The sequence below is a fragment of the Rhinopithecus roxellana genome, chromosome 12, assembly GCF_007565055.1.
Source record: "Rhinopithecus roxellana isolate Shanxi Qingling chromosome 12, ASM756505v1, whole genome shotgun sequence".
NCBI classification, from domain to species: domain Eukaryota; kingdom Metazoa; phylum Chordata; class Mammalia; order Primates; family Cercopithecidae; genus Rhinopithecus; species Rhinopithecus roxellana.
In genome coordinates this window covers 1,866,003-1,873,899 of record NC_044560.1, presented here as the reverse complement: position 1 = coordinate 1,873,899, position 7,897 = coordinate 1,866,003, and positions in this window count along the sequence as shown.

The window sequence follows — 7,897 nt, the reverse complement described above, 5'->3', positions numbered from 1 at the left end:
CTGCAGTTGCAATAACAGAATTAGAAGGTGGGGGTGTCATGGAATCTTAGGAGCCTGCATTCCAATTGCCCCGGCTTGACTGAAACACAGGCACCCTGGTCTCACCTGAGGGTCACCACCAATGGGCTCATTCCTTCAGCATTCACTCTCAATATTCACGTACCTTTGTGACAATGCCACAGACCCATCTCTTTCCCAATACATCTAAGCACATTCCTCACTGTTTATCTCGTCTGCACATCATCATCAAGGCAGAAACAGTTTCCCAACAGGTTATATTTTCTTAATGATAGTCATGAAGTCACCCCACCTGCTCTAAGTTAAAACAGATCTTAACCTTTTCTACAACTGTAAGATATGAAACTTTTAGCCTGCACTGATATCCTCTGCATCTTCTGCAGTTTTTTCTGTATCCACTAGAAAGTGAATGAATAATTCATTTTTTAAAAATGTTTTCTTTCCTGTCTCAGTATTCTTCTTGCTGCATCTCATTGTTACGCTGATTTCTTTTTTCTTACTGGGGCACCATCTTGGCTTTTCACTACACTCTAGACCAGTTTGACATCCCTATGTCCAAAACTCTTCCTCTATGTGGGTTGATTTGTATTTTAATGGCACTGAGCACCACATTTCATACTTGTGAATTGCGGATGTCATTCGAGTGCCTCAAGGGCTCTTTTCAAGGGATGAAGTGATCAAACTCATGTATATAGAGACCTGCTGAAAGCCTGTGTGACCATCTATCTTAGGAAGTTTCCTAAACCTGATGCTGTTTGGTTGTTTCCCTTCTGTTTTCCCATATACAGGAAAGAACAGGGCCATGAGCGGTTCTTATGGAATATGTTTTGATATATATTTTGTTGAGTTGGACTCACATCATTCATTTTTGGTTTCATTTCACTAACAGAACATGGCAAGATCAAGGTTGTGGTCAGGGTTGGTTGGTGATCCTCAGTGGTGCAGCAGAAGGGGAGTTTGACATGAGAGGAATTAGTAGGAAAGAGCAATCCCGAGCCACCTCCTCACTTTCTCAGCTTCCATCCCCACCAAGCTTTTGTGAGCCTGGAACTTGGGAGACTGTTCTGTAGCCCAGGTCTCCTAGGATTGGCTGCTGGACTTGCCTGAGCTGTGGGTGCACTGGGTGTGATCCTGGGCTGTTCAGCATTCATGTGGAAGTGAAGGAACGAGGACTGGATCAATCCCATTTGAAGGCGTGCCTCACTGCAGCCCGCACTGTCCTCCAATGACACTGTAAGGATACTGCTTTGAGATGTATCAACAGCTTTAAGTAAATGTATTTTCCGGGGTCTGGGAGACCTGACGTTCTGTGTCATAATGAAAATCTGTCAAGTTTCTTCATTTTAAAAATGATAAAACTGCAGGTTCACAAAGTTACATGGCTTACTTGAGGTCACACAGGGATGAGTTTTCAGCACTGCCAATAAAAGCAATCACAGTCATTATTCAGTCATTATTCCTAGGATCCATATAATTCAGTAAATATTCCCATAATTATTTAGTAGATATTCACTGACCAATTCGTACAAGGCATTTTGCTCAAAACTGCTCATATTTGGACGTTGTATCTTCACCATAATCCTTAAGATAATGCTATTATCCATACGTAACAGGTAAGAAACCTGAAGAAGAGGGATAGCAAAGCATGTATTTGGACATATTTCCATTTTTTGGTCTTTGTGATGCTGGAAGAATGACCAGAATGAGTCACAGGAAGAGTAAACATACCTGGATTATTTTTTCAGGACAGAAGTGTCCCCTCCTAGAGTACTGGGACCAAAATTCTCAAGTGTCTGAAACCTTGCTTTAACATTATGGGAAATAACCTCTATCACCTGGAATTTTCCTGAAAGTTTGGAATATACAAGAGAAGTATGAGACTTGGGTCTTCCCTTGGCTGTGTTTAATTCACTCTGCTATGGAATACTAATGATTCTCACTAAGACTTTTGCCTTTTTATAACCACAGTGTATGTTTTATGGAGATGATTTTACACTTTGCTCTATTTAGAAAGAATAAATATGAGCAATGGTTTAGGTTTTATGCCCTGGACTTAATATTCTTCTGATTCCTGTTTTGAGATTAAATTCTCTTGGAAATAGAAAAACACTTATGATTTCTCATAAGGCCAAGTTTGTTATTAGTTTGAGTTTTTGAAGATGAAGCACAAACCTTGGATTTTACCTTTGTCTGTCCCCATCAACACCACTCATTCTCTCTCAGTATGACCTGGACTTGCCCCTGCACTTACCCACGTCCTGCTGAAGCATCTCCATGCACTGTCCAATTCCATCAGTGACTCAGGCTCCTCCCAAGGCTCCCTGAAATGGACACAGGGATCAGGACATCAGACACATTCCAGACACAAAGGCAACCCATACTCTAGAGCAGGCAGCTGTGTTTCCACTTCCCTAATGTTCCAGTGATGTCCTAAAACTGAAAGGAACACTTTCCCTTTTTAGGGGTCTGTTCTTCATGCCTCTGATCTAGTGAACACAACTGTCCTGAAATTGAAAGAGCTTGCTAAATTTCGGGTTTCTTGTTAGGTGGCTAGAATAGATTTATAAGACTTCCTTACTTACCCATGACTGCTGAAGTTTGAATTCCTAGCAGTATGATTCCTTTCCTAGTAAGGGGAGCAGCTTAGGCAAGATTGGCCATGTTGCTGTGCAAAAAGAGGTCAACTTAATTTCTACACAAAGCATGCTTGAATTTCAAACTAGGGCTCCCACTCTTCCAAAGTTGGACTGTCACTGCCTCAGGCATGTGTCCCGAAGAGCTCGTGGCTCTGCTGTACTCAAAATAAAAGTTTAAATGGAGCCCAGCAAGCCAGATGTCCTTCTCCTTTACTTCTAGGTTCCCTCAACAGTTTCTCCTCTGCTTTAGAGACTGCATTGAAAATATTCTTGTTCTGCTGTTGTGTATTGGCTTTGGAATGATGTGATGCAGCTCAATGGGTCCTATCCCCAACTTCATCAAAGTAAGAAACAGCTGGGAAACTCAGTGCAAATACAAGTTCATTGTCCTCTTTGCAGGGATTCTGATTCAGAGGGCTCAGGTGGGGCCTGGAATGTGTTTGTTAACACGACGCAGATGTGCACTGAATTTGGGGACCCACTGATAGCACTGACCTTACAGTTGATGAGATGATTCTTTCTGTTTTGCTGATGAAGAAACTGAGGCACAGAGAGTCTGTAACTTGCCCAAGTTCCCCTTGCTGTAAGTCCTGGAGCCAGACCTCAGGTGGAGCAGCCTCTTCCCCACCCCCTTCTCACATTTTCCAATCCAGCTGGGTCAGTTCCTTCCAAGTACGTGTTTCTCTCCCTCATACCTCATTTCTGAAAAAAGGAAAACTTCTGGAATTTAACTTCTTTCATCTAATACATTTCCTCACAACATGTTGCCAGCATCACATTCTGGTCACTTACTACTAAAGTGAGATGCTTTTTTTTTTTTTCTTTTTCTTTCCTTTTTGAGACAGGGTCTTGTTCTATCACCCAGGCTGGAGTGCACTGGTGATTATAGATCACTGCAACCTCGAAATCCTAGGCTCAAGCGATCCTCCTATCTCAGGTTTCCAAGTAGTTGGAACTCTAGGCACACATCACCATTTCTGGCTAATTTTTTATTTTTCATAGAGACAAGGTCTTGCTATGTTGCTCAGGCTGGTTTTGAACTTCTGGCCTCAAGTGATCCTCCCACCAAGGCCTCCAAAAGTGCTGGGATAACAGGAGTGAGCCACTGAGCCTGGCCTGAAATGCTTCCCCCCCTCCCCGCCTTTTTTTTTTTTAATGAAAATACAGGACATGGAGATGTGGAAAGATACCTTGCTTTATTACTGTTATTATTTCTATAGTATAATTCATATATCACAAAATTCACCATTTTAAGCATGCATTTCAGTCTTTTACCATATTCCAAAAGTTTCACAACCATCACCACTACCTCATTCCAGAATATTTTCATAATGCCAAAAACCATGCCTGACTGACCTACGGGCAGTCACTCTTCAATTCCCCCCTTCTTGCTGTCTCTGACAACCACTAATCTACTTTCTCTAGATACAGATGTACTTGCTCTGGGCACTTCCTCTATATGGAATCACAAACTGTGGCCTTTTCCATCTGTTTCTTAGCATATTGTTCTCATGTTTCATCCTTCGTAACCTGCATCAGTACATGAACTTTTATGGCCCAAGAATATGCCACTATATGGTTACACCACATTTTGTTTATTCATCAACTGATGGTGATTTAAGATGTTTCCATTTTAACTATTAAGAGTAATGCTGCTATGAACAGCTTTGTACAAGTTTTTGAGTCAACACCTGTTTTTCATTTTCTTGGTTATAAGCCTAGGAGTGCAATTGCTGCATCATATGTCACTTTAACTTTTTGTTTTGTTAAACTTTTTGAGGAACTCACACACTGTTCACTAAATTCAGGAGCTCTGCCATTTCACATTCCCAGCAGTAATATATGAGAATTCCATATTCTCCATAACTTTCCAAACATGTATTGTCTTTATTTTTTCCCTAAGTCACAGTAGTGGGTGTGAAGTGGTATCTCATTTTGGTTTAAATTTACATTTTCCTAATGATGAAAAACACTGAACATCTGAGCATGTGCTTCTTGGCCATTTGTGTGTTTCCTTAGAGAAACCTCCACTCACAGCTTTTTTCCCACTGTTCAATTTGGTTGTTTGTCATTTTTTGCTCAGTTATATGAATTCCTTATATACTCTAGGTACTAGACCTGTGTCAAATACATAATTTGGAAATAGTTCTCCCATTATGTGGATTATCTTTTCACTTCCTTGACAGTATCCTTTGAAGCATATAAGTTTTTATTTTAATGAAATCCCTTTATCCATCTAGAATAGGCCTTACTGTAAAGTGTGACACTTATTCCTAAAGCACAGTCATTCTAGTGTCTCAGTTGGATACCCGGGTGCTAATGAGGTGTGCGTGAGTTCTTCCCACCCTGGATGGCACAAACTCCATCATCCATTCCCCAACCCTCCTCCACCTCAAGTACCTCTGGTCCAAACTCAATTTCATAGCAGTCACCCCTCTGTTAAATCTGTTTGTCTTTTCCTTGTGCAGGTACAGTCCCGTCCTTGATAAGTATGCACATGGAACCCCTCATGGACTTCGACAGCTGCCCCTCTGAACAGCTGTCTCCTCATTGCTGCCCTGCCCCACAGACTGCAGTTGCTTCAGTGGACTGGAACTCTGATCTCTGCCTTCTCACCTCAGTGGGGCTGTCCTGCTCTGAGTGGACTCTAGCCCACGATGCAGCTGCTGAAAAATTCTCCCTAAAGAACTAGGAAATCTTAGGGCTTCCCCCTTAAGTTTCCTGTTGTTCTGCCTGTTGTCCACTGTCTGAAAACAATTTTATGGTTGTTTATGGAGGCAGGATTAGTCTGATATGATTTATTCTAACAGAAACAAGCAGAAATCTATTATACTCTTTTAATTACTATGTCTTTATAATATTATGGTAGAATCCTAAGATGACCACGAGTGATCTTTGTTCTCATATAATCACTTCTTCCTGAGTGTAGACAAAAGCCAGTGATGAGATATCACTCCTGGGATTGTGTTACAATTTATGGCAAAAACAAGTTAGCAGATGTAATCGAGATCTCAGATCAGTCAAATTTAATACAGAGAGATGATCTTATAAGCTTGACCTAATGAAGGTGAGTTCCTTGGAGGGACTGAGGTCTTCCCGGAGAGATGTGAAGGGCAGGAGGGTTTCCATGCAGGGTGATTCTCCTCTTCTGGCTGGAGGAAGCATGTATTGGGAACATGGGAGGCCTCCAGGAGCAGCGAGAGGCCCCTGGCTGAGAGTCAGCAAGAAAACAGATCTCAGTTCTACAGTCACAAGGAACTGAACTCAGCTGACAACCTGAGGAAACTAGAGAGCAAGTTCTTCCCCAGAAACTCTAGATGGCCAAGTCCCACGGCCTGTCCTCTACTCTTCCAGAACCCTGTTCTTCCCTGACAGCAGCGAGGGCAAATCCATGCAGCATCTCCCGCCATGACCTCCAGTTTGCAGACGGTGGGTACCACAGGAACTTGACAGTCACGCCACTGTTCCCCTCATCTGTGCTTTTTTTTTTTTTTTTTTTTTTGTATTTTTTAGTAGAGACGGGGTTTCACCGTGTTAGCCGGGATGGTCTCGATCTCCTGACCTCATGATCCGCCCGTCTCGGCCTCCCAAAGTGCTGGGATTACAGGCTTGAGCCACCGCGCCCGGCCATCTGTGCATTTCTTAATGCCTTGGTGAGGAGAATGTCTCTGGATCTTCCTTGATGGGAGCTAAAGGAACAAAGGTAAATAATGCTATGGGACCCACTGAGAATTGGGGCTATGGCAGAGTGACCACTGAAGTAACAGACAGATGCAGCTATTGCCAGATACTCAGTGCCAGAGCAGGGAGGGAGAGGGAAGAAACACAGACCTCACCTTCCTCTCACTTCCAGGCTCCATCAGGTGCCCCCTGTTGCTAAACCTAACTAGAAGTGTGTACGCAGGGGAGCCAAGGATGCATTCTAGAAGGGACAAGCACCAAGTGGCATAAGACAGGATGGAAATGAGTGGAGAGTGGATCTGTGGAAACAGGAGGGGATGTTATGGGGAAACAAAAGGAGAATACTAGCTAATAATTCCAGGTGACACTAACATTCCAAAGTCTGTGCCCATATTCAGAAAAGAAAGTCAGCATAAAGTACTAAACCAGGAGTCAAGATACTGTATTTTCAACTGCTGTTCCAACAGCTGTATTATAAAGGGCCAGTTTATGTCATGCCTTTCTAATTTGACCTAAAGTGCCAGGTGGCATTGGGTTTGGCACAGCCTTGCCCAGTTATGTGTTGGAGAGTACACAGAGACTGCCAGGCTGAGGGAAGACACAAGAGAACAGAAGAGATGCTCTCAGGGAAGAAGAGACCACACGGCCCCAGAGTCAGGGGCAGCATCAGCCACTGTCGGCTGCTCATTTTCCCAGACAGAGCCTACAAGCCTCAGCCATGCTGTGCTTTGCAAGACGCTTCTTCACCTTTTCAATAAACCTGCCTGAATTGAAGCCGACGGGGGTTTATTTCTCCCTCATCATCAATGAAATTCTTCACCGCAACAATCTCCAGTGAATTTTGGGCACAGCAGGCAGGCCCATCCCTGCTTCTGTTCCACTGTGTCCCCTGTAGCTTGAAAAGGAGGATGTACTGAACTACCAACAAATGTTCCTCTGGCTCTGATATTCTATTATTCTGGTTTCTTTTTGGCTACTTTGTTTTTGGAAGCATGTATCCTAAGGCATCCAGTTGAACAAACTTTGTCTACTGTGTCCAGGCATTCCTGGTGGGATTTCAGATAAGACACTCTTGAGTTGCTGCACTCACAACCACTAAGCCAATTCTACGACCATCTGTTTCATGGCCACGTGTTTGTTCATTTTATATGTACATAAAGGGAGGGGACAGACAGCAAACTTCCATGTTATAAATTGTATCATCTTAAAAAGGAAACAAGGCAACACTTTGCAATAAAACCATAAGATGCTTTAAATTTAAGCTTAATGCAATCAAGAATGCCCATAAAATTCCTATCTGAAGAATGTTTAGAAAATTGCTGAACAAGGGACATCATCAATTAAAGTGATATGAAGAAACCTTCTCAGCTAAGCATATGGGCTAGGTTAGAAAGAAAGATAGAGGACCCATCTCTGCCCTGGAAAACTACTGGTAGCATCTTTGAAAAAGCTCCCTGTGTTTGAGTACGCACCTTGATCCACAGGCTCACATTTGATCCCAACTGGCGGCTGCTTCTTGGCATTAACATTGGATGCCCTACTAGTAAATCTTACCAAGATCT